We start from the raw sequence: 26434 nt of genomic DNA on the forward strand, positions 1-26434 counted from the left end.
ACTTATAATAGTTTATCGCTACAAGGGACAAATTCTTTTTATTATCAATATTAATAATGATAAGAAATAATTAAAATTAATTAAACAAAAATACACTGAAAAGAGTATTCTCGTGTTAAAACATATCACTTATGCATCGTGAAAAGACAATAAAACTAACCAAACCAATACAAGTCGAGCTGGCCTAGATCGAAGTATAAATCACATTTTTGTGAGTTTTTTTATTATCATACGACTCTCCTCTCTATTTTTAAGTAGATATCTGGTTGGTTTTATTATTCTTATACGTTTATGATTTTTCAACCATAGTTATACCAAAGATGTCTCATAGGAAAAGAGAAATGAGAAGCACTAAAAATTACTTAAACGAGGGATAGAGGGAGAAGGAGAGAGAGAAAGAGAACGAGAGATCCAGTTAAGACATCTATTTTAGTTTTATGAAACTGGTCAAAATATTTGTACTTTTTATGTCTTAATGTGTAAAAAAAAAATATTGTACCCAGGGTATATATTTATTGTCGGTTATTGCTACGAAAGCTCAAAACATATTTATTTACGATAATACTGAAATTGATTTTTCACTTCTTCTCTCGCTTATCCATGAAAGCCAATAAGGACAACTCGGACAACCGATGAGAGCCAAGGTGTCACGGATTTGTAGTTATCGCAGAAAGCTGACTTTTTCACGAAACGAAATTTTTCAGAACGAATTGCGGCTTTTCGTTCCCTTTTGCTTGTGCCATGGAACATAAATGCCTTCGGTGAATCTAGCGGAAGATAAAAATTGTCGACAGGTTGGCAGAGGTGGCTTAATGATTGTGTGTTCCTAACGACACGTCCGTTCCAAGGACGTGTTTCCAAGTCGATTGAAGTATTTACCGGAGATGCGTCACCCGCGTTATCTCGTTACCTACCCACAAAACGACGGAAAAATTAAAGTACTGTCGGTGCATGTACACTTTTCAACCTCTACAATTAAAACAATATATATATATATTATTATTATTATTATTATTATTATTATTATTATTATTGTTATTATTAATATTTTGTCAATATTGAGATTTTTCCATCGAAGGGCAACTTGTTTCAATGGTCAAGGGAAAAACTAAGAATGGTCATTAAATTGTTTTTATTTAATTATTTAAATCAATGATCATTATGGTCAATATCATATCTGTATTTTGCAGAGCTACGTGCGGTCGGGCATTATGCATTAACACCAAGTTATTCCCAATGTATGTTAGTGCAGTCAAAGATCTGATGATAATCCGTACGTTACGGCAATGGAACTGTCCTTGAAAAGGCAGTGACTCATGCATGGCACATGCGTTCTTCAGGTACGGTGATCTCATTGCACCAAACCTGCACTCATCTGTTAAAAGAAGAGCCTCTCCAGCCCACCAGTCGCCTTTCTACTCGATGCCTCTGCAGCAGCAGAGGATGCGGCAAATCTAGACACTAGACTATTCTCAAGAAGCCTTCTGATGACTGTTCTAAAGCTCACCCGTTCATTAAGAGCCATTTGAGTTTGACTAGCTATCGAGAAGAGAATGACGGTTCCGTAGAGAGGTAAGAATAATAAAATCATCATCCCTAGCCGTAGTACATCGCGATCGACCACTACCTTTTCTCCGATCGAGAGTTCTTGCAGTAGACCATTGTTCGGGTGCATCGCCGTCAGCGAAGCGCCCGCATTGTGACGTACACTACCCCTCTATCAACAACCCCTATCTTCTCAAAATCCACAAATCACAACACGCTTCCCTCCTTTTTCCTCAAAAATCCGTCCCTTCCTGCTTTTTTTGGCTCTCTTCTCCGCCAGCTCTCGGAGCGTGCACTCTTCTATCGCCCTATCACTCCCCATGTGTTGCACAATAATAATTAACCACCGTGTAAAATCGCAGTTTCTTAAAGTCTCATCGTCACGCGAATCTTTACGGATCCCCCTTCAAATCGCCATAGGATCTTCAACTCCGCGTGCATCCCATCTCCCGACCGCATGGTCACAAACCTATCACCGTCATTTTCCCTTAATATCTCATCTCCCTTTATCCATCTACCATCATATCATAATACCACGAACGAATCATCCATCATTATCCCCGGAAATCATCATCTCACTGACATCGCCGCCTGGATTGCATCTTCTCATTGCCATCGCCACTTGGATTTCTTCATCCATCATCATCATCATAGACTATGCTGGAACCATGCCGGTGCACTGGCCCAGTCATCGGCGAAAAACGCACGATATCGCATTCAGAGACATTCACCGCTTTCAAGCTTTCATCGCTTTCAGGTCTCCAATACGATCATGGTCCATCTTGTAAGCCATAGAAATTTCATTAAACAGTGAGTCTTCAATTACTCCTTTCGTTCATTCATTCCTTTATTTAATTCTTCCTAAACTAACATCTAATCAATCGGGAATCTTCCATTCCCGTTGGTGCCGAAACAATCTTCATATTAATTATATCTCCTATCTTCGGTGGTGTTCGTCGGCGCCATTTTGTATTTGTTCGCTGGCGAACAACCATCGTAGAAGGTAGAACACTGCACACTGTCTTGAGGTAGGTATGCTACGCCCGTCGTTGGCCAAAGCATCTGCCCAAGCAAGATCTTCTTAACTTAAAACCATGCTTTTTACTCAAATTTATTGTCTCCTCAAAGAAAACAATTTAAAAAAATTAACTCACTTAACATTCAATTAATATACACACAAGTTGACTCAGGAAAGGATACTTTGGACTGATTTTCTTTATTTTTAATCTAAAAAGTGTAAAACTTTCAGTAACGCACTGTAATAGTAAACAATAAGTAATTAATTTTATGCTTATGCTTTAAGTCAACTATTAATATTTATACCTAGTTATATGCAAAACTAACTAACAAATAAAAGTTTTTTTGCCTTTAAGCGTACATTATTGATGATTATAACTGCACATTTTGATGTGAGTTTAATCATAAAAAAATGAAGTAAACTTGACATATTTTACTCTGTGATTATGTTTATACCAGGATGTAGAAAATGGCATATTGCTGATTTTCAGTTGAGTAGATCTCGCAGCGGATTCTTTTTATAATGTCCTGGCGTTACAAGTTGGTAGAAAATTTCCCTGTCCGCGGGGCGCAGGAAGTTTCCAGTTCCTCCGGGAGTTTAGTCAGCAGCTGATTATAAAGAGGCAAGGCTCACGGAGCGAGGTGGAGAGAATAAAAAATGACTTCAACTTACTTTTCGGGACTTATCGGATTGGCGCCAAGTGGAGGGTGTAATGATAAAAACACTCAGGGACGCCACCACCCCTGAGGAGATAGTTCCACCTGACCCACCCCCGTCTTCCTATTAAAACTTGGATTTCATTTGTACACAATTGCTTGCCGCGCATTTTAATTTCTCAATAAAAAAAGGTCAAATTACCATCCCTGGAATATCCTCTGGCGATAATGCGGTTCAGAAAATATCTTATCTGCTCAGCTTTATTTCAATGTGGTTTTTATTTAAATTTACCATTTTGCACTAGATTTGCAATTTTATCGAATTGATTCTTTTGTAAACATAAAAATCACTATTTTAAAATTTAAAAAAAAACATCATTCCCTAACAAATATTTCATACGATATTGGGCAAAATTATTTATAAACTATGGACTACCCAGCATATAGTTAGTATGTATTTCTATGAATCCATTACACACCTTTGGAAAATATTATATAAAAGCTTAATTGATTACAAATATCACCCTGTCTGTTTCATCTCTCTCTCTCTCTCTCTCTCTCTCTCTCTCTCTCTCTCTCTCTCTTTCTCATTCAGTGTCAAGGGTCAAAACATTTAATCCACCTGGGCCAAAATAAATTATACTCAACACCATTAATTAAAAGTAATGGCATTGTAAGGGCTTAGCCAGTTTCTTCCGCACAAGGGATAGTGTTTCACAGCCTTTTCTACAAAATATTGCTGATCAGTTGTGTAAGCCGATTTAATACTGTACAAATAGATTAATTGAATTATTATTATTTTATTGGCTGAAAACGTTTGTACAACCATTTATACAATCAAATATCAATAACGTACGTTTTTAAATAACTATCATATAAACAATTTCAAAAATATCTAGATCTAAAATATAAATACACACCATTTTTTCTCACATCCTACATGTATTTGTAAAATTTAAACAATGTTTATTAATCCCAGGCCCTGAAGATGATCTCAATAAAGATCGAAACGTTGGCACGAAAATGTTTTTCTAAAGACTACGTCACACCAGACCGCAACTCACGATCTCCGAATAACAATATAAATACATTCACTAGTTTTCGTGGTCCGCTTGACCAATTAATATCTTTCGATTAATTAACGTCTTTATTTGAGATAGAAAAGTCAATGTCACGAGTGGGATTCGAACCCACGACTTTCGGCTAAATACGCCGCTGCTCTTCCACTTGAGCTATCGTGACCTCGATCCACTCGGACAATAACTTCCCATTTTAAGCCCACCTTTTGACTTTTCCCTCCTTTTTGCCATTTTTATCTGGAAGGTGCCATTTAAGCCGAAGGTCGTGGGTTCGAATCCCGGCTCGTGACTAAAAACCTTAATCTCTCAACTAAAAACCTGAATTAATTGAAAAATATAAATACATTTTTAATTACTATAAATACCATAAATATATAAAATTAATATTTTAGCAATAATAGATTTTTTCACGTAAAATTATTTATTTTAAAAACTTCTCTTCTCCTCTTCATATTTCTTCTTCCAATTGGAAGCCCCGCCTCGGAGATGTAGTGCACTTACTTCTTCATATAGACAGATGTTGGAGTATCGAATGAAATGGACGGAGTAGTAATCTCAGTTTCCTTTACAATCATTTGTGGTACATTCTTCTTCGTTCTCTTATTCTTTGGTCTCTTGTTAATATTGCAATATGTATACTATCCATTTGCCGTTGCTTATTGAGAACCTCATCACGTAGCTCCTACATTGGCACAAGATTGATTTGCTCCCTTTCTGTGTACGAAGACGCTCTTTTTAGTGATTTTAAACTTGCGGTTTTGTTTTACGTTGTGAGGTGTCACCACATGGAGGCTTGTTGTGCTTAGTTATTTCTTTTTCGTCCTTTACTAAATTAGTATAGCTTTACCAGTACCGGACTGTTCTTCCTTACCCCAAACCTATATATCAGAACTTCGCATGTTAGCTGAGTTGTTTTCCTATACAATGGGAATTCCTGGCCATTGTGTTTAGCAATAACCGAGCATTCAACATGTTTATTTTAAGTTAGAGTGGACATTCATTGGTTTCGCCTGAAGTACGTTTATCTAGGTTGATCTTAGGGCTTCTATACTGATTCAAAGACATGTTAAACAATATCGAACAATTGAATTATTAACGTATCTCAATACGTGCTCTTTTATGGTATAATAACACTTTTAAAAGCTTTGAACAAAATAAAATGCCATTTGCGAAAGAGGTTTTACGAATTTAGGAATTTTATTTTACTTCAGTGCCACGGAAATTTTATTTTATTATAACACTTAAAAAACAACTCGTTATTTTAATTGGTACTTGTAACAGTAATATTAGAGATTTTTCCCCCTTTTGAATTTTTTGAGTTTAAATAATAAAGTAGAGTTTTCTACATTGACTATAAATTTTAATTAATTATACTTTTAATCTAAGATTTTGGTTGAGATGGAAAAGCTAGCGTCACGAGTGGGGTTCGAACTCATGACTTTCCGCTCAGTAGACACACCACTGCTCAAACCACTTGAACTATCGTGACTTCGATCTACTCGGGCACCAAACTCATCGCAACCCGTGATGTTTTGAATTTAGTTTCGTTGGATTCACGCCGAACGGTTCCTTTTCTGATTTTTTCATGGAAGCTTTTTAACGGATTCGTCGATGGCCCAGAATTTCTTTCTCACCTTTGCCTTAAAATCTTAGTTTAACAAAACAATAATTACAAGCTCTAATTTGTATTCGTTCCATTTCAGCAGCCTTATACGAGGGGACCACACCAAGCCAGCATACTCCAGAACACTCCTAACCAAAGACAGGTATAGAGTTTTAATTTCGAAGATATTTGTAAAGTCAGATGTCGTTCTTTTTACAAATATAATATTCATATACACTCTTTTGTCACGAAGTGCTAGGGGGTCACCTAAGGACACGTTTAGGTGGGACAAATGCCCCCTTCCATCACAGAAGGTAGGTGAATTAAATTTCGGGCTAATAAAGAGATGGCTCCTGATCTCTGCAGCGGACTGATCCTAGCTTCTCTAACTGGTTAAACCGTAAGTCCTTTTTGTCTTCACCGATTAAGCTCCTCCGTTCGCTCAATTATCAATTATTAATTATTAATTGCCACAAGAATGTTTAAGGCCTATTTATTTTTAGTGTGTATAAATTTTACCATTGAAGTAATAAATTTATTTTTGTTCAAGAAGGTTTTGTTTTACTTTGGCTTTTCATTTTACTTTTCTTTATTTTAATTCCCCCACGTTTTCATCACAGCGCACTCTGCTGATTTCGCTGTACGTGGGCTTTGGAAACTGCGAACCATTTCCCGGACTTAAGGTAAGTTTAGGTAACCGAAGTCCGTCGCAGGATAGAGCAAAGCTGACAATATTAATAATGTAGGAATAGTGGTCATCAGAGGTGAATTGTTGTTAAAGACAAGTTTTAGAATCGTATATATCTCGTACCACCAATGGAATATAACAAAGGACTCGAAACAGGAACCTTCTTTGACGAGATACAAATGTAATAGCATTTATCAATGTTATAGCCTATTAAGAATGCACCAATCGTACAAAGTATAAATGTCCTTCTGTAATATAATAAATCATCAGATGTCGAAACCTTGTAAAAATCTTGAGATCATCAGCCAAGAAAGAAACCTTACAAAACGTTAATGGAGTTGACCACATCGTTGAAGGTATTGAACAAAATAGGCCCTGAATGCGAACCGGAACACCAGATCCAATTTGAACCTCATTCGACAAGAAACCATCAAAGCTTACATGAAAGGATCTTCCTACGAGAAAAAAAAAGAAACCAACTCAAAAGCGGCTTACCACACCGGCCATACACAATTTATGAACCAAATTGCATTTTTAAAATAATGTATATAGAATGTAAGAATTGAAGCTCTGAAAAGTACTCATCCAGCTAAATTAATATAATAAAGGATGGAAATTAGTGTGCGTAAGATAAGACTCATGTGATGTTACGAAAATAACCTAGAGCTACAGTGTCTCTTACACTCTTGCGAATATTACAATTAAGATTTAGTACATACGGTTTAACAAGAATTCAATAAAAATGTATATACATATTCACAAATGTAATAAAACGAATAAATTTTAAATTCGTGAACATGGAATTTTATCATTCTTTCTATTTGTTGGTCTATGTTGCCTGTCCTGAATTGAGATCAGGCTTATCTCTCTTTCAACACGAAATACTGAATATAATATTAATAAATAATTTGTTTATTTTATTTTCAATTTATTACATTATCAGTTATAGTACTCCTCGTAGTTACGACAACTTCTCTCTTGTGTATTTCTTGATAGAGTTTTCTGAGCAAATGGCAGTTAGAGTAAAAACTTTAATGAAACTTTTACAAAAGAAAAACATAAAGTTGCTAAACGAAAGCCATCGTGTTTATCCGACGGTTTAATAGTAAAAAAAAGTAAGTTAAACAGACTAAATACAAACAACAATTGGATGAGAATCCTGTACAAAAACATATACAGTAAGTTTTCAGACCTGACTTTTTATGGACTTATAATTTATCAGAACTTACGAATTACAAATTAGTCTCATGTCATCATCTCGTAGCCTAGCCAAAAATGGATTTCATAATTTGCAGGGCCGGGAAAACTTAAATAAAGGTTAAAATAAGAGATATTTAAAAATATTTCTATTTTTAAAATGGAAAATAATATATATTGATAACTAACATGAAGAAGATAATACAATAATTCGGGCCAGTAGTGAATGTATCTAATTTTTAAGGGATGTTTCGAAAAAAAATTTTTTTGTAGAATTAAACTACCTTAGGTTTTTCCCGGTTGTTTCCTTGAGTAATTACCAAGTTACGCTGAATGGTATATTTACAAGGGAAAAAACTTTCCGACATATCATCAGTTTAATTTTACGGTTGTAGATTTCAACCTGAGTAAATCAACTTTGATCGTTAATCAAATGAGGAAAAAGAGTACTACTACGCGAATCTGCTACTGACAGAAATCAGAAATATTGTGCAGAGAAATCTGTATTGAAGAATACTGAAAAATACTTGTTTTTTCGTCTTTTAAACCTACTAATGTCTTTTACAGATTCTCCAGTCAAGTTTTGATGTTTTATGATAAATGGTAACCAACTTTCTCTTTTCTTGATCCGTTGCTTGACTCTCTGTTCCTCAAGGTCTGTCCAATAAAATAGGACAAATAACAAACACAAATACACCGAAATGAGATAAAAACATGATCGTCCGGTTAGCATTCTCACTACCCCAGAGTACTCGATATTCGTAGTGGTAATTTAGAATATGTCCCTCCATTCGCGCTAATAAACTACATTCACAGACCAGACTTCGTTCCCACTACCCCCGGGTATGCGATATTCCTCTGGGTTTTCGAGGAGCCCCTTCATTCACACTAATAAATTATGTTCACACATTCATTCTCACCACGGGGGCGTCGGTGACCGCAACTGTTAAGGCACGACGCTAATCATTGTAAGGTAACGGTTCCATGTTCGAAACCAGTGGCCCTGCATTCGAACCAGACGTACTTAAAATGGGCTTTTTTTGCAAATTCACCGACACTCCGAGGATTGATAAGACCTCTGCTATTGCGAACCCTTACACAAAAATATTGTCACTATAACAGATTACTAGATATTCCTCGGGGTAATTGGGAAGCCTCTTCATTCATATTAATAAGTTACATTCACACATTCTTTCTCACTAGCCTAGAGTACTCGATATTCTTGGGGGTAATTGGCGGATAAGCCCCTCCTTTCACGCAAATAAATACATTCTTTCCAATAAATAACATATATCACATACATCAAAATACTTTTGTTAAACTAAATACAACTCTAAATACAATTAAAATATTTATGGCCTGAGATATTGGACAGTGATCCGTGCCTCCTGCCGTTCTTCAAGGCACAATGCTTGTTTATTATTTGTGCTTGATAAATAAATGTTTATTTTTTTTCTTCTATTTTCGAGTTTGTCTAATTGTAGATATTTGTGAACTTACGATATTTTGAAGAGGAAGCTCGAAAGGATTCGAAAATGCATCAAATATGAATCCGTAAGAGCCTGGTTATTTTCGTTTCAATTAAAAACATTTCAAAGTTTTTATTCAGAATAAAAGTTTGCGTTAATGGTTTTAATTTGTGGATAATCAACCGCTAATGATTTACCATTAATTCTAAGCCGATCGAAACCTTTTCGAATTAACTATTTCCTCATATTGATGTCAGAGTGACCTGAAATCTCATTTCGGGAAACATTTCGTTCCAATTAGATCAATTTTGGTATGGATTGGTCTATTGTTTATTTCAAACATTTAAGCTCAATTCAATTATATTGTGTTTAACAACTACTTTATTATTTAACATAATGAATCGAGAGATGTTATATATCTATCGTAATTTTTAATGCTATTATCTATGTTTTTCAAGCAGTCTGAATTGTACATTTTGAAGATGTTTTATGAGATAACAAATTGTAATATATAATAAGTTCATTAGATTTCGTGGTCCGATTGACCAATTAACATTTTTCAGTTAATTGATATTTATAAAAGGTATTGGCTGAGATAAAAATGTCAGTGTCACGAGCGGGATTCGAACCCACGACCTTCGGCTAAATACGCCGCTGCTCTACCACTTGAGCGATCGTGACTTTGATCCACTAGGACACATTAATTTTTTATCTCAACCAATACCTGGTAGAGCCGCGGCGTACTCAGCCGAAGGTCGTGGGTTCGAATCCCGCTCGTGACATTGCCTTTTTTTCTCAACCAGTACCTTACATAAAGATTTATTAATTGAAAGTATATAATAAGGTTAGCAACTCAATATTAGTTATATCATTATCTTGATTATCCTTTACAAATACTTTGCATTTGCATGCCAATGATTTATCCATTACGGTGATACACAATATTACTTTTTTTTTATTCTTCGTCGGCATACATGCTATTCTTAAGAAGCTTTCATTCACTTTGAAAACTCTGGCGGTGAATAGGACAGGGGCGTTATGGGATAAGTCTGGTGTTCAAAAACGCAACATCCATTTTCTTATATATAAAAAAAGAAAAAAAACGGTCGAAAGCACTGAGAATGATTCGGAAATCCGCTTAGACATGTGTTTCACTCTAACGGTATAAAGTGCGATAGCCGGTGGAAAAATAAAAAGGGGGAAAAAGAAGTTTCTCCTGAAACATTCATTACCCGCAGCGCTCTATATAAAAGGCCTAATGAATATTTATGGCTCCTTTAAATATTCAATAAACTGTCAACGTAACCCGTTTTTGCTACTTTTTATTTTTAAAAAAATCCTGTCCCCAAGATTCCAAATAAGCATAGATTTTTTTACAATGCCCGACAAAAATAACTGAAATACATTTTACAGAAAAAAATTAAAATTACAAAATACCTAAATGGAAATACAGATTGGGAGGTGTGTTGAGAGGTAATACTGCGGATAAGATGGTATGTTAGTCGGTATAAACATGAATGAGAGATGCATTAACAAGTGTAGCCAACATGGTTGATGACGAAAGGAGGCCAACTGGTTCTTCTTTTAGCATTGAAATTGAATTTAACTAAATATAACTACCCAATGTAATAACGCAATGTAAAGCAATTAATCAAATTTGAATTTGCAAATTAATTGGCAGAGGGGAGCAGTAAAGCGCTTTCTTCTATTACAAAATGAGGCATGAGTCAAATCATGATACATGGCGCGTTTTTATCAGCAAAGTTCACCACCCTTGTTATTTAAGAATATATCCCACTGTAGCGAACTTTAAAATATTATATTAAAACGAAAAGCGGTGACAAAAGAGCGTTAAAAATCAACGGAAATAGGTTAACTCACCTTTCAGCGATTCCACACAGAGATTCTTCTTGTTTCGGCTTCGAGGGGTGGCACTCGCGTGGTAGTCGGCATAACAAAAGGTGAACCAGGTAAACAGGAAGAGACAAGAAAGAAAAGGGCGGTAGAAAGAGAAGAGAAAGTCAGAAAATTATAACAGATGAGCGGTCGGTTCAGATGGCGCGCGAAATATCTTTTTCTTTCGGGAAGGGGCCCACGAAATTAACACCGCGAATGAAACATTCTAAAACACCCGTTTTGTTGATGAATAATTTATCTTTTACCAGAAAAAATGGTTACGTTTTATTAAAAACAAATAAATAAAAAAAATAAGAACGAGTCTGGATGAAACTAGCCGTTTAGAATAATAATAATGTGGGAAGTTACTGGGGACTGCTCTTGTTGGTCTTTCACGCGTATTTTTCAGCCTGCAGCCGTTAGTGCCTCTCGATCTATTATTGACTTTCTGCCTTTATATGAAAACCAATTCGATATGCTAAAACGTAAGGTAAAAAAAGTAAAATGTACATATTTCGATGTTTAACTGGATAGTCCTAGGGCGTGGTTGAACCCACTTCAATCTCGCTAATAACTTACTTTTACTCTTCAGACGTCACACAATTACCCCAGAGTACTCGGTATCCTGGTGCAGGGTCGAACCCACGCCATTCTCGCTAGTAACTTAATTTTACTCTCCAGATATCACACACTCACCCCAGCGTACTCCTAGAGGCGCAGATTCTAATACACTAACATAAACACAACATAAACATTATATACATTTAAAAATCTCTATTGCTCTGTGGTACCAAAACGGTCTATTCCCGCCTATCTTTTGTTGAAAGTCGGGATTCGCTTTTTTTGTGATGGTGCCAATTTTGTTTTATACAAACACTTATACATTATCAAACACATATAAATTTGGTTTACCTTTGCGGCCGTCGACATGTATCATAGTCACACACTTCATTTTCACGATTACTGATAACTGATTTTACAATAAAAAGCTATTTGTTATTTAATAGAAATAAATAGCATAATGCATATATAGTCTAAATTTATTGATATCTCAAATTTTTAAGTTGGAAACAACGGTGAAAGAACCGATTGGCAGTGAGAGAAACACGAGAAAGCAGCGGAGCATGAGGGTGTAAAAATGTGGGAGATTATTCTGGGCGAGGGCGGATTCTTGCATTCATGGCCTCCTCGTACTAGATATGCGGAAAGTATTTTCAGAGAATAAATAAATCTCCGAGTTATCTCTGTAAAACATTATTCACCTCGTGGAATAAGGCGTGTACGACAAATTTATGTCGAATTGAAACTCACTACTTGTAAAAGGAGGAACATTACTGGTTTCAAAAATTCTTAAGAGAAAAACGGTTGCCAATTTAAAGATTAATGTAAAAGACATACATGAATTTTACATTTTAAAGTCGATGTTTACCCTCCTCAAACTCACCCAAGCGTTATCACTATTATAACAAAATTTATACAGGGATTAAAAACAAGATTTGTGTTAGCGAAAAAATATAAAATGCTATAGAAAACAATGGTTGCCAAAAAGAAACATAAAAGAAATATACCATAAACATTTTTAATTAATTATTTAAAAAATATGAAATTGCAGTAATATTTGAATAAAATGTTTCATTCTCTGGTAAAACGTGAATGTTTTGTTTGCAGTTAAAGATGCTTGTTTATTATTTGTTCAAGCAAATCTTTCTTTTTATTATTTTGTGTATGTCAAATTTATGTTAATTAGCCTATTTTGATCGGTTCTCTTAATTAAATTTATTGGTAAATTACGTGTGGTGATTAGTGACCGTTAGTCGATGATTATTCGGCAATCGTGAGATGCGGTCTGGTGTGATGTAGAAGATTCAGAAAAACATTTTCTTTATCGTGCCAACGTTTCGATCTTTATTGAGATCATCTTCAGGGCCTGGGATTAACAAACATTGTTTAAAGTTTACAAATACATGTAGGATGTGGAAAAAAGTGAATTTATACAATGCAAAAATATAATTTTTCTATTCAATCAATGTATTTCTACTCACTCAAAGTGTTTGTTTTCTGCGTCAGCGTGCCATTCTTGCGTGTCGTGTTGAGAGTGCCAGTGAGGTATTGCTGTTTTATGTTTGTATTTACGGCACTCTTCAATTCATGTATGTCTTTTACAGTAATCTTTAAATTGGAAACCGTTTTTTCTCTTAAGAATGTTCCACATCCTACATGTAATTGTTAACTTTAAACAATGTTTGTAAATCCCAGGCCCTGAAGATGATCTCAATAAAGATCGAAACGTTGGCACGATAAAGAAAATTTCTTTCTAAAACCTACGTCACATCAGACCGCATCTCACAGCCTCCAAATATTCATTGGTAAATTACCTTTAACCAGCGAGTGGTCGCCCTTTCAGCTGCAAATTGTCTGTTGTTACTTTCCTGTTAGGAATTTTATTGAAATTACCTCGCATTTTATGATCTCAAGAGGTGAATGTAATGCAAAATGCAGACCAGGAGAAGGTTGACTTTATATGTCTTTGCTTTGCGCATTATAAAGATATTATGTCATGTTTACTAGGTAACTGGATGGTGCATTTTTCGATAAACTTTTCTCGACTTCCTTTGAGTTAAATTCACAACCAATTTGTCATAATCATATAAAAAGAGCAGAATATAAATTCATGTTTCACGATCTGTCACAAAACAAATATGACACCACAACAACTTTAACCAAGTATAAAATACTTGGTTCATAATTTATATTTACATCTCTATTGTATTTTTTTCAATCAACATATGTTTTGGAATTCACCCCGGCCCTGAAGATACAACGAATAAAGGTTGCAAAAAATGAAAAAGATGTTTTTCTATAATAGTTCATTCTTGATCGCTCCTCACGACTTCTACAAATTATTATAGTACAATTTGGTCATTTTGGATTGGTCAGTCAGACACATTTCGACGTTTTGTCATTTTCTATGTTTATGCGAGATTTCTACGATGGGCAGAACAAAATGATTGAAAATGACCAAATTACAGGTTTATCAACCTTACCACATGAATAAATTTGACAATATTATGGTGGTTTATGTTTTTGTCACATGAAGAAAAATTTAAACAAGACCACCCCATCCCAGCTCATGGAAGTGATTATCAATTTTGAATCTGGTCGTAATATGAAATTAGTTCATAGAGGAAGTCACTATTAACAACGAATGAGCAAAAATGAGCACCTCTTGGTGATAGATACCAATACACCAATTCTCTCAATCACATCTTTAATCGCAGATTGAGATTTACGGTCCTAATATTCAATTAGCCGTTTTCAAAATAGCGAACTTTTAAAAGAGTGTACCGTTGACAACAATTCCTTGGAACCTATAAAAATTAACAATTAGAACTAAAGAAAACGTTAATTAAAAGATCTAAAAGTTGAGCTCGTATACTGAAACAACAAATTGATATTAATTCATTATTGGCTATTGATTGTGTCAGCATCAAAGTATCAATCAATTATGCTTCGGGAGTCTAGAAAATGCATAATTAACTTGTCTGATCTGAATTCAATCAAATAACGTTATTAATGGATATTCAATTAGTATTCAATTAGCAGTTAAATTAGTAAATCAAAGGATGCTCTGAGATTCAAGGCAGACACAAATTGTACATCAATGCTACGTTAATTTAATTTAATGCGTTTATGCTGTTTAATTTTTCATGGCTGGGCAAGTCTTCAAGTAGAGGCAGTCTCTACAGGGTTTAGAAGGACTTGGGCAATGGCAGACAAGACCAGGCTAACAGGACTTTGGGATTAACTCGGTCCTCTTGTTGACGTTCCATTTGCGGCCGGATTCGAAAAAAAAATCAGAAATTCAACGTGTCTCAGCAAACACAATCTCACCTTCGGCACACAAACTCAACGACTCGGTGACAATATAATTTGGCCTCTTTACCTGTGTATTTTACCGTTAAGGACAGAAGGGTAATTGGCAAAGGGACAGGAAAACCGTTTTGACGAGAGCGAATTTTACGATTGAAGCCAATTTCTCCAATTACCAAAATCAGCGAACAACTTTTAACAACTTAAACGCCATTAAGCAATGTGACATTTCTGAGAAGACGCAAAGGTCGTTTTAAAAGGCGCGTTGTCGCGCTTTCTTTCAGTACAGTATTCAAACTTGCGACAGGGTTATTAGTGAAACGTTGAATGAAAGAACAAGCTCGTATATGCATGAATATTTCGTTTTTACATATTTAATTTATATTTAAAATTCTTACTTGTTATATTGTAGACATACATAGTACATTTTCGATCGTCATGGTACGCACATCTTCGCTTCGTTGTTTCAGTGTAAAATACAAACTATGATACATTATTATTTAAATTAAAGGTTAGATAATTTCATTGCTAGATTTTTATTGAGGCCTTAGGAGTGACGAAGTTTCAAGTTGGTCGTTCCGAATCATCCTCGTCTGCTTTGTCTGCGGTTTGGCCTGTCGTTCATTAGTAACAATATTATTAATTAGAATATTAATTATGTGTATTTACTAGCCATAACTGACCTATTAATATTTTAATTAATTATACTATTTATCTGAGGTGTTGGTTGAGACGAAAAAGCTAGTGCCACAAGGAGGATTCGAACCCACCGAAACCCTAGCCGACGGTGGTAGGTTCGAATGCTGCTCGTCTCACTACCTTTTTCATCTCAACCAACGTCTCAGATAAAAAGTGTAATTGATTAAAATTGTTAATTACAATTGCTGCGTGGTGGTCCACAACTCGGTGAAATCATACTGAACCGGCATTGGGTCACTTGTTTGGTCGTTCTTCACTTTCGGGTTTGTTGAACTCTCAGACGCGTTTCGGCGTTGTGCCATCTTCATTAAGGAAATGTTAGATGTGTAGTTCCTCATTGAAGATGTCGCAGTGCCGAAATGCATTTCAGTTAGTTTAACAAACCCGCGAGTGAAAGTAGACCCAATACGGAACCTAATGGGGTTAATTAAATGTTATGTACGAGGAGATGCTCCTGTATTTTAATGGCTTTTTATGAATGTGGTTTGCCTAACTTCACTTTTCATACTGTTGTGATTTATGCGTGAACGTTGTGTTTTAACGCAAGATCTTAAAGAATTCTGAAAAAGATTTCTATGATGTCGGTATAGTCAGTGCATTTGCACACACGTGTCATATTGTGTTATATTATAATGTTGTGTCAGAAAACTTTTCCAAGAATGGCTCCTGAGCAAACAATTAAAAAAAAACAATTACATCGAAAACTGACATGCGGGTAGGCTACATCAGGCTGACACATGGGCGACTCCTCGACAAAAAAGACCCCTAAGTTGCCCCCAAGTATCTGTAAGCACGTATTCCCAGAATGCGAGGAAGTAACGCCGCAAGAATAAGGTGTGGCCTTCCTACAGATGTTAAAACTTTTAAGGTACAGTAGTCTTACAGTAGAAATTTATTAGATACCTGAAGCAGATAAACGTGGCATATATGGAATTCTTTCATAAGTAGGATGAAATAATATACTTAATTTGAGTGAATGTATTTATTAGCGTGAACATTATAGAATGGTGTGTTTGTGACGGAATATCAAGTACTCCTAAACATACCAAACTTGTCTAGTTTATTTAGTTTTATATAAACCGTTGACCTCATCTGGATCCATCTCTCCTTTATTTAAATTGTTGTGGGTTGATGTTATCATTTAATATTATTATTAGTTTTATATGTATTTGTAGTGTGATAGGGGGCAATACTGGCGTAATATCAAAAACCCTAGTGACTGCTCAATTGTGTGAATGTATTTATTTGCGTGAATAGTTAGTGGGTATGAACTCGGTTTGTGTGGAATATAGAGTACCGACAAATCTGTCGAACCAATTAGGTTAACTTAAGTGAATGCATGATTTAATAATAATAATTTTTACTGTGCGAACTTATTTATTGGCGTGAGTGAAGGGAGGGTGTCGTGTTGAAAATCGCCTTGCCGGGCTCCCAACCGTAAGTTTAGACTATACATGTATACTGTAAAACTCTTGTGACCCGCCTAATCTAACCTTAATATAATTAAGGTTAGATAACCTTTCAAATAGCATCAATGTGTATTTAATTGACTTAGGATATTTTAATGCCGTGTAATAAAAATCAAAAACTGAATAAAACAAATGCGAGATAGGTAAAATGTGAGGAGCCAGCAATAGATTAGCAAGCCAGCCGAAAAAAACCTAATGAACGTATAAAATGGCCAAGACTAACTAAAAATTACACGGACCAACTACTGATATAATTATGGCTAAACGCCTATGTACCATAAGAAGAAAAATGAAAATGCTAGACAAAAGTAACGAGAATATGCGGACCAGGATGAACGGAAACGTCTAAAATACGCTCTCAATATTCCCAGTCATATCATTTACGCATAGAAAATAAATCCTATGAAAAGCTTCGGAAAACATAGTACAGAATATGAGGGTAAGCTGTGCTTTTTTAATCTTTATTCGAAGGGGGAAAGGAGAAATCTAGGAAGATATGAAGAGCGCAAACTGAAATATGTTATTTTCCGCGGCCTTTGCGGGAAATGGAAGTTTATCTTTAATTTATTTTCTGCCCAGATTTCGATGATATTTCTTCCGCAGTGAACGGACTTCGAGATTTCAGTTTACTTCCTAATTTAAACGGGGAAAGTGATTGTCATTTCATCCATTCAGAGCTTATTGTATTTAATGGCTTTTCAAAACCATTTGAAATGTCATAAAACGAATTCCCCGAGTCCGATTCGTCTTAAAGGGTTGTTAATATTTTTAATGATTGAATTATTTTCAGGCTCTTTTAAACGATGAACTAACGCCGGTATTGAAATACGGAAATAAATCAATCCTGAGGATAGCGGTAAAAGAGCAGTAAAAACAATTGCAGGATCGCAATTGTGCCTCACTTGCAAATTAAACAAGCCGTCGAGTAAATTACATTTTGCCATTACCTAGTAAAATTGTTGTTTTACTCCTGCCCATTAATAACCGCGTATTTGTTTTATGTTTTATTTAACCCTAGATAAGAGCGTTCCAATCCCGCATGTAAAATATTCTTCTGTGAAATTACATGTTTTTATGTTTTCATGAATGACACACATGGGAAGACAATTTAAATGCATTGCATTTTAACTGTTGCCGCAAATATTGTTTCACTTGAAATGTTTACATATGTTTTTGTCCCTGTGAATCGTAACATTTAAATGCGGATTGTGTGCAAATGAACAGAAATTTGCATAGTCAAAAATTAATGACATTCACAATAAGGAATAATTTTGTAAATGAAAAAAAAATTAGACCATAGATATTGGTACATATTACGAATGTAATCACACTATTGTTTTACACGGGCACACCACTAAAGCTAATGCCAGCGCTGCACCCGAAGGACACATGCCATCAGAAACCAGCCAATTCTGCCACTCAGTTTGAGGGATGAAAAGGCAAGGAGGTGGCCACCGACGATTCGCCGTGAAGGTTCCTCGGGATGGGAATCTGCAGAGAGGGCTTGAGCAGTAGGCTGGATAAGGATGGAGGTTGGAGTTAAACTTTGGAATCGGGAACGGATCGTTGACTGAAATTCAGGTCGTTGTGGTTGAGGTTAGTGACGTAGTCAGGAGCTTTGGCCGTTTGTCTGAGTAATTTTGATAGGAAGGATTAGATGCGATGGATGTTGGATGGCTTGGTAGAACCGCACAGTTCCCATAATGTTCAAAGTGGTCGCAGCAAATTCTTGTATTCAATTAGATTAGTGTTAACTGTCCGGATTTCGGTCCTAGAAGTCTTCGTTGTTGTCCAAATCTTCCGTTAAGTTGTTCTCTCTTCAGTCTTGTGTGGGGATTCTACGTCAGTATCCTGCCTAGTCTAGGTATAGCCTAAGTATTTGACTTGAATGGACTTAGGTATCTCTTTTCTGTTGATGTACAGTGGAGGGGAAGACTGTTTTCAAAGCGAACGTACACTGAGTACATTTTTCTTCATCCAATCTTGTCCACCACATTTTGCACGTCTTCGATAAGCTAGGGTGTTCTTGGTTAGGATTCGAGTTAGAGGACAATATTGCAGTGTCGTCCTTCGTCATCACGATGATATAGGAGTGAGCAGGTATGTCAACAGTATAAATGATAAAAAGGATGAGACAAAGAATGCTCCCTTGTGGAACGCCGGTTTTTATCGATTTGATATCCGAGAATTCAATGCCGCACCTCACTCTGAAGCGATTTGTTAGGTAGGCTATGAGGATATCATAATAAGGAATGGGTAGGAAGAGTTAAAGTTTATATAAAATTTACGAATATAAATTAATGCATTACAAAATACAAATATTAGGTTGCTATCAATTATCTGATCTTTATGTCAAAATCACTAAAGAGTCAAACAGTACGATTTTTTTATTCAAAATCTTACCTTTCCTGTTCTTAAATGAAGAACATTAAGTCTCGTACTGTGCAATAACGTACGTAGATTGAAATAAGAGGTAATTCGAAGGAACGAGGTCAGGGGTGAATGCTGGACGAGTAAGAAGTTCGATTCCATTATCAACTCTAGTAGTCTGATGTGAACTATACCTCTTGCATTTTTTATTGTTTCGAACCGAACCTAAGAAACCAGTATAAATAAACGCCTTGTTTTAAACAATTCTATCTACTCTTCTCTGAATGCACATAAATCCTCACGTTTACGTTTGACAGCTAGTAAAAAATCTAGTTAAACGTATATATACGTATATAAGTATAAGTGAATATACTTTATTTATTACTAAGGATAAAACGTACCGACTTTTTTATACTCAGCATGTTATAAGTTTTATCCTATCCAATTTTTTTATGGCTGGAGGGAAACGTTAGATGTACCATTCTTGTTTTATGGGCAATATAACAGTTTCAGCATTTGTGCTCTAATGCTGCACAACTTTCTCTATTGAAGACTTTTGATGACTTTTTCTACCTCCCCATTATAGTTGTTTTTTATATGATTGTACACGGCTACGGGTTTTTCTTCACTATTACATTGCGAGTCCGACTCCCTCTCAATTATGGTATGTGTGTGGTGTGTGCGTGCGTGCGTGCGTGCGTGCGCGCGCGCGCGCGCGTGTGTGTGTGTGTATGTGTGTATGTGTGAGGGAGGGAGAGAGGGAGAGAAAGAGAGAGAGAGAGTGAGAGAGAGAGAGAGAGAGAGAGAGAGAGAGAGAGATACAGACAGACACGACGGAAACGAATGAGTGATTGTGAGAGAGAGTAAAATAATACAATAGGTAATAAAGGTTGAAATAAACAATAAAGGTAATTAAACAAAAAGGGAGAAAGAGAGATTGAGGCATAATGAATCGATAAAATGGTGAGATAGATGATAGATATAGAGGGAGGGAGGGAGGTAGGGGAGGAGAGAGAGAGAGAGAGTGAGAGGCGTATCACATTATTGGATCCATACTAATAAAATATACTATTTGACGATCGTTCATAGCAAATGCTATTATCAGAAAAATGACATAAGAAAACAAACAATACTTATGTAAGGTTAAATTCGCTGATTATCGGTGAAGATGCAAAAGTTCAATAATTAAAATCATGGACTTGGGAATAATGTAAATTTATATTTAATAATTCTCTCAAATAATAAAAATTTATGATGGTAATGCAGGCTTTAATAATTAATAAAAGTTATTTACGTGGTGGGCAATAAAATAATACGTGTAACTCTAGCTTTATAGTTATACCAGAAGGTTGTTGATGAGTTTTAAAACTTTTTTTTCTGTTTGTTTCCCGCTACTGCTTATGTGAGATTTATAAAAGGCTTGCGTAAAATGGAATCCCAGCGATTTTGCACATTTTGGACGTAGGTTTTTTTTTAAAGAGAAGTGAGCATCAATCCACTTATCAGGCTGTTAGGGCGACTTGAGTTTTCCTTCTTGGCGATATCAGCCTAGGGGAGAAAAAACGGCTGTTTTCCGCGGTTTTCCTCTTCGTGCGTGTGGGGCTGTGGGGATCGACAAACAAACGCTGCCATCCGCCAAAAGGGCGCCGAGATCATCCCGACCCCATTTATTCGATCACCGAAACCTTTCCTTAAAGCAAAAAAAAATGTTATTTGTGTTATTTACAGACTGGTTGTTCAATAATTTGTTGAAGTAGTAACGAGCCGTCAGGAATAAAGTATTTTCATTTTTTAAAACCTTTATTCAGGTCGTCTGCAAGGCCCGGGTGAATTACAATTATATGTTGATTGAAAAACAATTATACAATACATATGTAAATAATATAAATTTTGAACCAAGTATTTCATATTCACATTCAGGTGTTATGATATTCTTGCAGAGTTACGTTTGTTGATCCGCCTATGACCAAAGAAAATTTATCAGATTTACCGCATCCCCCGCTCTATCACATTAACCACATCACATTTAACCAGAGAAAAAATCAATTAGGTGGAATTTTTTGCCTGCTAGTGCATTATTAATTAACCCAGGCTCTGAAGATGACCCAAATAAAGGTCGGCAAAAATTGAAAAATGCGTTTTCCTACAATTTTTCATTCTTAACCACTCCTAACTACATACAATTTTTAAAGTTTTGACGAATGTTGTATGCATATCGATTTAAATTTCCAAATTCTTATAGTATAATTTATTAAAATCAGGCATTGCCAGTGTTGAATTAAAAATAGTTTGCTTTAAACAAAAGATGATTAAACAACAATCATTCAATATTTTTGTATCCCACGCTCTTTGCATTTCCTGCAAGGGAAGTAAGTTTCAATCCCGGCTCTGTAATTAAATCTGACATAAGTTCGACCTAGTTGAAAGAATGGCTCCTGGGCCACTGTGTACTGCAAAGGAGAAGTTAATGACCTCACTCTCAATCCCCTTAGACCATTTTTCTACCGAGTACAGGGATCGTTTTTCACCCAGGGGTCGGAATAAAATCCGATCGATCATCCTGGGTTTTTATGTTCGATTTATGGTATATGCTGCATTAACTATAATTGAAACGTTAAACTTTAAAACTGTGCTACTTCGTGAAAAAAGGTACAATAATTAAAAGGTAAAATTTATTACCAGTAACAATTTTTAAATCGACTTGGATGAGATTTAGGTAGTTTTGCGAGACGAAACTGCGTTGTGTAATTCACGGGCGGAAGTTTATAAGTTAACAGTATAAGCTGAGGTGTTTCAACGTTCCAAAACATAAACATTAACTTGAATTAAAGTTAGGAGCAAATATTGGTTCTACCCCGTATATTTTATACCCTAAACAACAAAACAATCGTCAACTAGTTACTATTATTATAAATAAACATGTTTTACTATATTAATTTATAACAATATCTAACGTTCAATCAAACATCATTTCATCAAATTAATTTAAACGAGGTAATTATTTCTAATTCTAACCACATGTTTGGCAGATCTGATTAACAATCAAACAAATTGAAAATGAAAAGGACTGAAGCGCCCATCCACAAAACTAACAAAAAGACGAAAACAGTCAATGATACCGACAGACAAAGGCAAAACAGACACATTCTTTTCACATTTCAGGAAAAATTAGAAAGCCATTCTAAAGCATTACTGATAATGACGAATGATCAGGGGGCGTCAGTGGCCGCAACGGTTTAGGCGTTGACACGGCGCTCATCACTATAAGGTAAAGGTCCGGAGTTCGAATCCAGCGGCTCCTTGCATTCGAACCCGACATACTTACAATTGGGCTTTTTTTTTTCAAAAACACCGGCACCCCGAGGGTTGATGTTGCTCTGCTGTTGCGAACTCTCGTTTAAAAAAAAAAAAAAAGTTAATTTTCCACAAATGATAAATACTTTTGGTATGATATGTGATTTTTTTTCTTTTGGTGGGATTTAACAATTATTGAATGTATTTCATATTTATTCAGAAATCGTGAGATGCGGTCTGGTGTGATGTAGGTTTCAGAAAAACATTTTCTTTATCGTGCCAACGTTTCGACCTTATGGACATCATGTTCAGGGCCTAGGATTTACAAACATCGTTTACATATAACAATTACATTTTGGATGTGGAAAAGTGAATTTATACAATGGAAAATATGGAAGTCAATGTCACGAGCGGGATTCGAACCCACGACTTCGGCTAAATACGCCGCTGCTCTTCCACTTGAGCTATCGTGACCTCGATCCACTCCCAATAACTTCCCATTTTAACCCCACCTTTGACGACTGCATCTCACGATTTCTGAATAATTATCGATTAACGGTCACTAATCACCACACACGTATTTCATATTATTTAATATTTAAAAATTTAATATTACAACATATTTTTTGAAGGGGTTATATAATAGTGAGTACTCTGGGGTGAGTGTGTGATGTCTGGAGAGTAAAACTACGTTATTAGCGACAATGGAGTGGGTTCAACCCCGAAAATCGAGTACTTTGGGTGAGCGAATGTAACCAGACTTCTACATTTGTATCGGCTGACATGTTAATTCATAGGAATGAGTGTAATTTATTAGCGTGAAAGGAAGGGGTTTGTCAACCCCGCCCCGAGGAATTTCGAGTACTCTGGGTGGGCGAATGTGACTAGACATCTATGTTTGTATTGGCTGAGATATGTTAATTCATTGGAACGAGTGTAATTTATTAGCGCGAAAGGAAGGGTTTGTTAACCCCGCCCCGAAGAATTTCGAGTATTCTGGGCAATGCAAATATATATGTGTGTATTTTATGTTTTGTGCCTATTCTCTAGTTGCCAAAGGTACAAACGAGACACTTACACTTATAAACATAAAAACACATACAGATAAAAGTAGAGAGTCAGTAACCATATCAAGTCGTTCAAATGGATGCAGTTTAAACCTAAATATGCGTTAAAGACCAGAAAAAGAAAAAAACACGCAGAGAGCCAGCGACCCCTCAGCTGTATGTCGGCCCATAAACCTCCCACTTTAATATATACTGAATAAAAGCCAATATGTTACGAGTTGGAAATAAAGAATGAACCTGTCTATTTGTCAATGCATTTTCATCTTCGGGCATCGTTTTTGTTCTAATGTCAGCGAACGGTTTGTGGTCGAATGTTCATGATACCAGGCGGGCACCATTATTACCCTCGATTTAAGCGTAATTTATTACAAGTTGTGTTTAACATTAGAACGGCGAAATAACGGTCTTTTTCATAGGTAGAAACCCGATTGAAAATGTAAATGAGCGAGTAGGTGAGCGATGACCCGGAAACGAGCTCCGTCCAACTTCCGGATGGCTAATACCTCAGATTTATGCTAATTGCCACCGATAGTGAAATGTATTAACGATTTCCCATCTACACCACGTCCTTTCGGTCACAATAAATCCGCGGACCCTACGGACTTGGAGACCCCTATCTATAAACCCTCTATAATTCCAAGCATAAATTTCACCCCGGTCTATTTCCGGTTGGCTCGCTTCCTGCCGCATCGATTCCCGTTCCGAGATGTGCAAAAGAGAGGAGGCGAAGGTTTTTTTGTAAATAATATAAATAATACGCGAAATAATGGCCTTCGCGTGGATTTATTACAGAAAAAAAGCATGTTCTTTAACAAAAAAGACATCAAATTACAAATAACCATTTTACATTGATACAATTTGAAATGCAAATATAGAAAATACTAACAATATTTGATTCAATGCAATAAAGGGAAAACTCTACGTTCTAAAATTATACAATCTTAAAAGCGAGGTATAAACGCCAAGTTCGCTGAAATTCGAAAAGGTTGGGTTAATTAACGTCCTGCTCTTCATTTCATTTTTGTTCCCTTTAATCTCGTCAAAGGGAAATTTTCCCAAGGCTATTTATAACTTTCCACTAGCCAAATTCAATGATTCTTCACAGCATATTGTAAACTTCATCTGAAGTCAACGAAAATTTTCATACATATAATTTTTCTTTTAACTGAACTAAAAGTTATTTCTTATAAATGAGTATATATGAATGTAATATTCTTAAGTTTAAAGCTCTGCGCAGGATAATTGGAATATATTTTTATAATAGGCCTTACACTGGCAAAGATATTGTGACATTTGTTGTTTAGGTCGTGGAATGAACTTGTAGTTAGATTTGTTTTCTAAAGCCGTCCTGCTTAATCTTAATAATGGTGATTCCATAAGTTAAAGACACGATAAACATAATGCACTGACCGACCGCTGGAAATAGCATTGGTTTAACAAACGAGGAAAATTCACAAACAGTACCCATAATTGAACCCGGCACTAAGATACAAAATTGTACGATTAAACTCGGCCAAACATTTATATTGGAATGTGTTAATTGAAATTTGCAAACCTATGTATCACAGTGGCAATGAGAACAACCCCTTCAAATGCATTAGAAACTTTGCTAAACCTACCTCCACTGGAAATAATCATTCAAGGAGAGGCTAGGAAAAGCTCACTTAGGCTCCAGAAACATTTAAATTGGAAAGGAACTAAACAATTCGGGCATACAACCATAATTAACAAAATCGGACACCCATTCATGGAAATGGGGACTGATTGTATGATCCCGGAAACAATCTTCACAACTTCCTATAAAGTCTCAATGGATTATAAAGGAGAGGAAGAACACAGGACAGCATCAGATACAATGATATGGTACCCAGATGGCTCCAAAACAAACGAAGGAACCGGATAGGGCGTTTTCTGTACAAGCCCAAAACATGAGCAATCAAACTAGGGAAGTACACTTCGGTCTTTCAAGCAGAAATACAGGTCATCAATGCTTGTGCCCTGGAAAATCTTAAAAGAGGTTAAACTGACAAACAAATCCTCATAAGATCAGATAGCCAAGCAGCCATTAAAGCATAAGCATATAAAAGAATCACAACAAAATTAGTCAGCGAATGTATCCAAAATTTCCAAAACTTGGGGAAACACAACAACCTGATGATATCTTGGGTGCCAGGGCACAGGGGAATTTTGCGTAACGAGAAAGCAGACAGATTGGCGAGAGGAGGATCTGTAAGACCATGGCATAGGCCCCGAACCTATTCTTGGGATACAAGAACAAATATAGAATCCTCCATCGCAGAATGGATCCAAACAAAACAAAAGGAGAAGTATTAAACTCTAGCAGTGCTAGACATAGTAAACTTATGATGAAACAACCCTCACCGAGACTGGCAAAAATACTGCTGCAATTGGAGAAGGCCAAACTCAGAGGAGTGGTAGGACTACTAACCGGTCACTGGCATCTGAGAAAACATCTACACAACATGGGCATATACAACAGATTATGTAATGAGG

The 26434-nt window shown here is 36.0% G+C and overlaps 1 long non-coding RNA gene across 1 annotated transcript; it reads left to right on the top strand.

The window, feature by feature from the left end:
• Positions 1–1317: 1317 nt before the first annotated feature.
• Positions 1318–6368, top strand: LOC112128455. The gene is made up of 3 exons (XR_002911019.1): positions 1318–1572; positions 6002–6064; positions 6155–6368. It is a non-coding gene; the product is annotated as an uncharacterized LOC112128455 (long non-coding RNA).
• Positions 6369–26434: the final 20066 nt, after the last annotated feature.

The sequence above is a fragment of the Cimex lectularius genome, unplaced genomic scaffold, assembly GCF_000648675.2.
Source record: "Cimex lectularius strain Harlan isolate CLEC.00 unplaced genomic scaffold, Clec_2.1 scaffold70, whole genome shotgun sequence".
Classification (NCBI taxonomy): Eukaryota; Metazoa; Arthropoda; class Insecta; order Hemiptera; family Cimicidae; genus Cimex; species Cimex lectularius.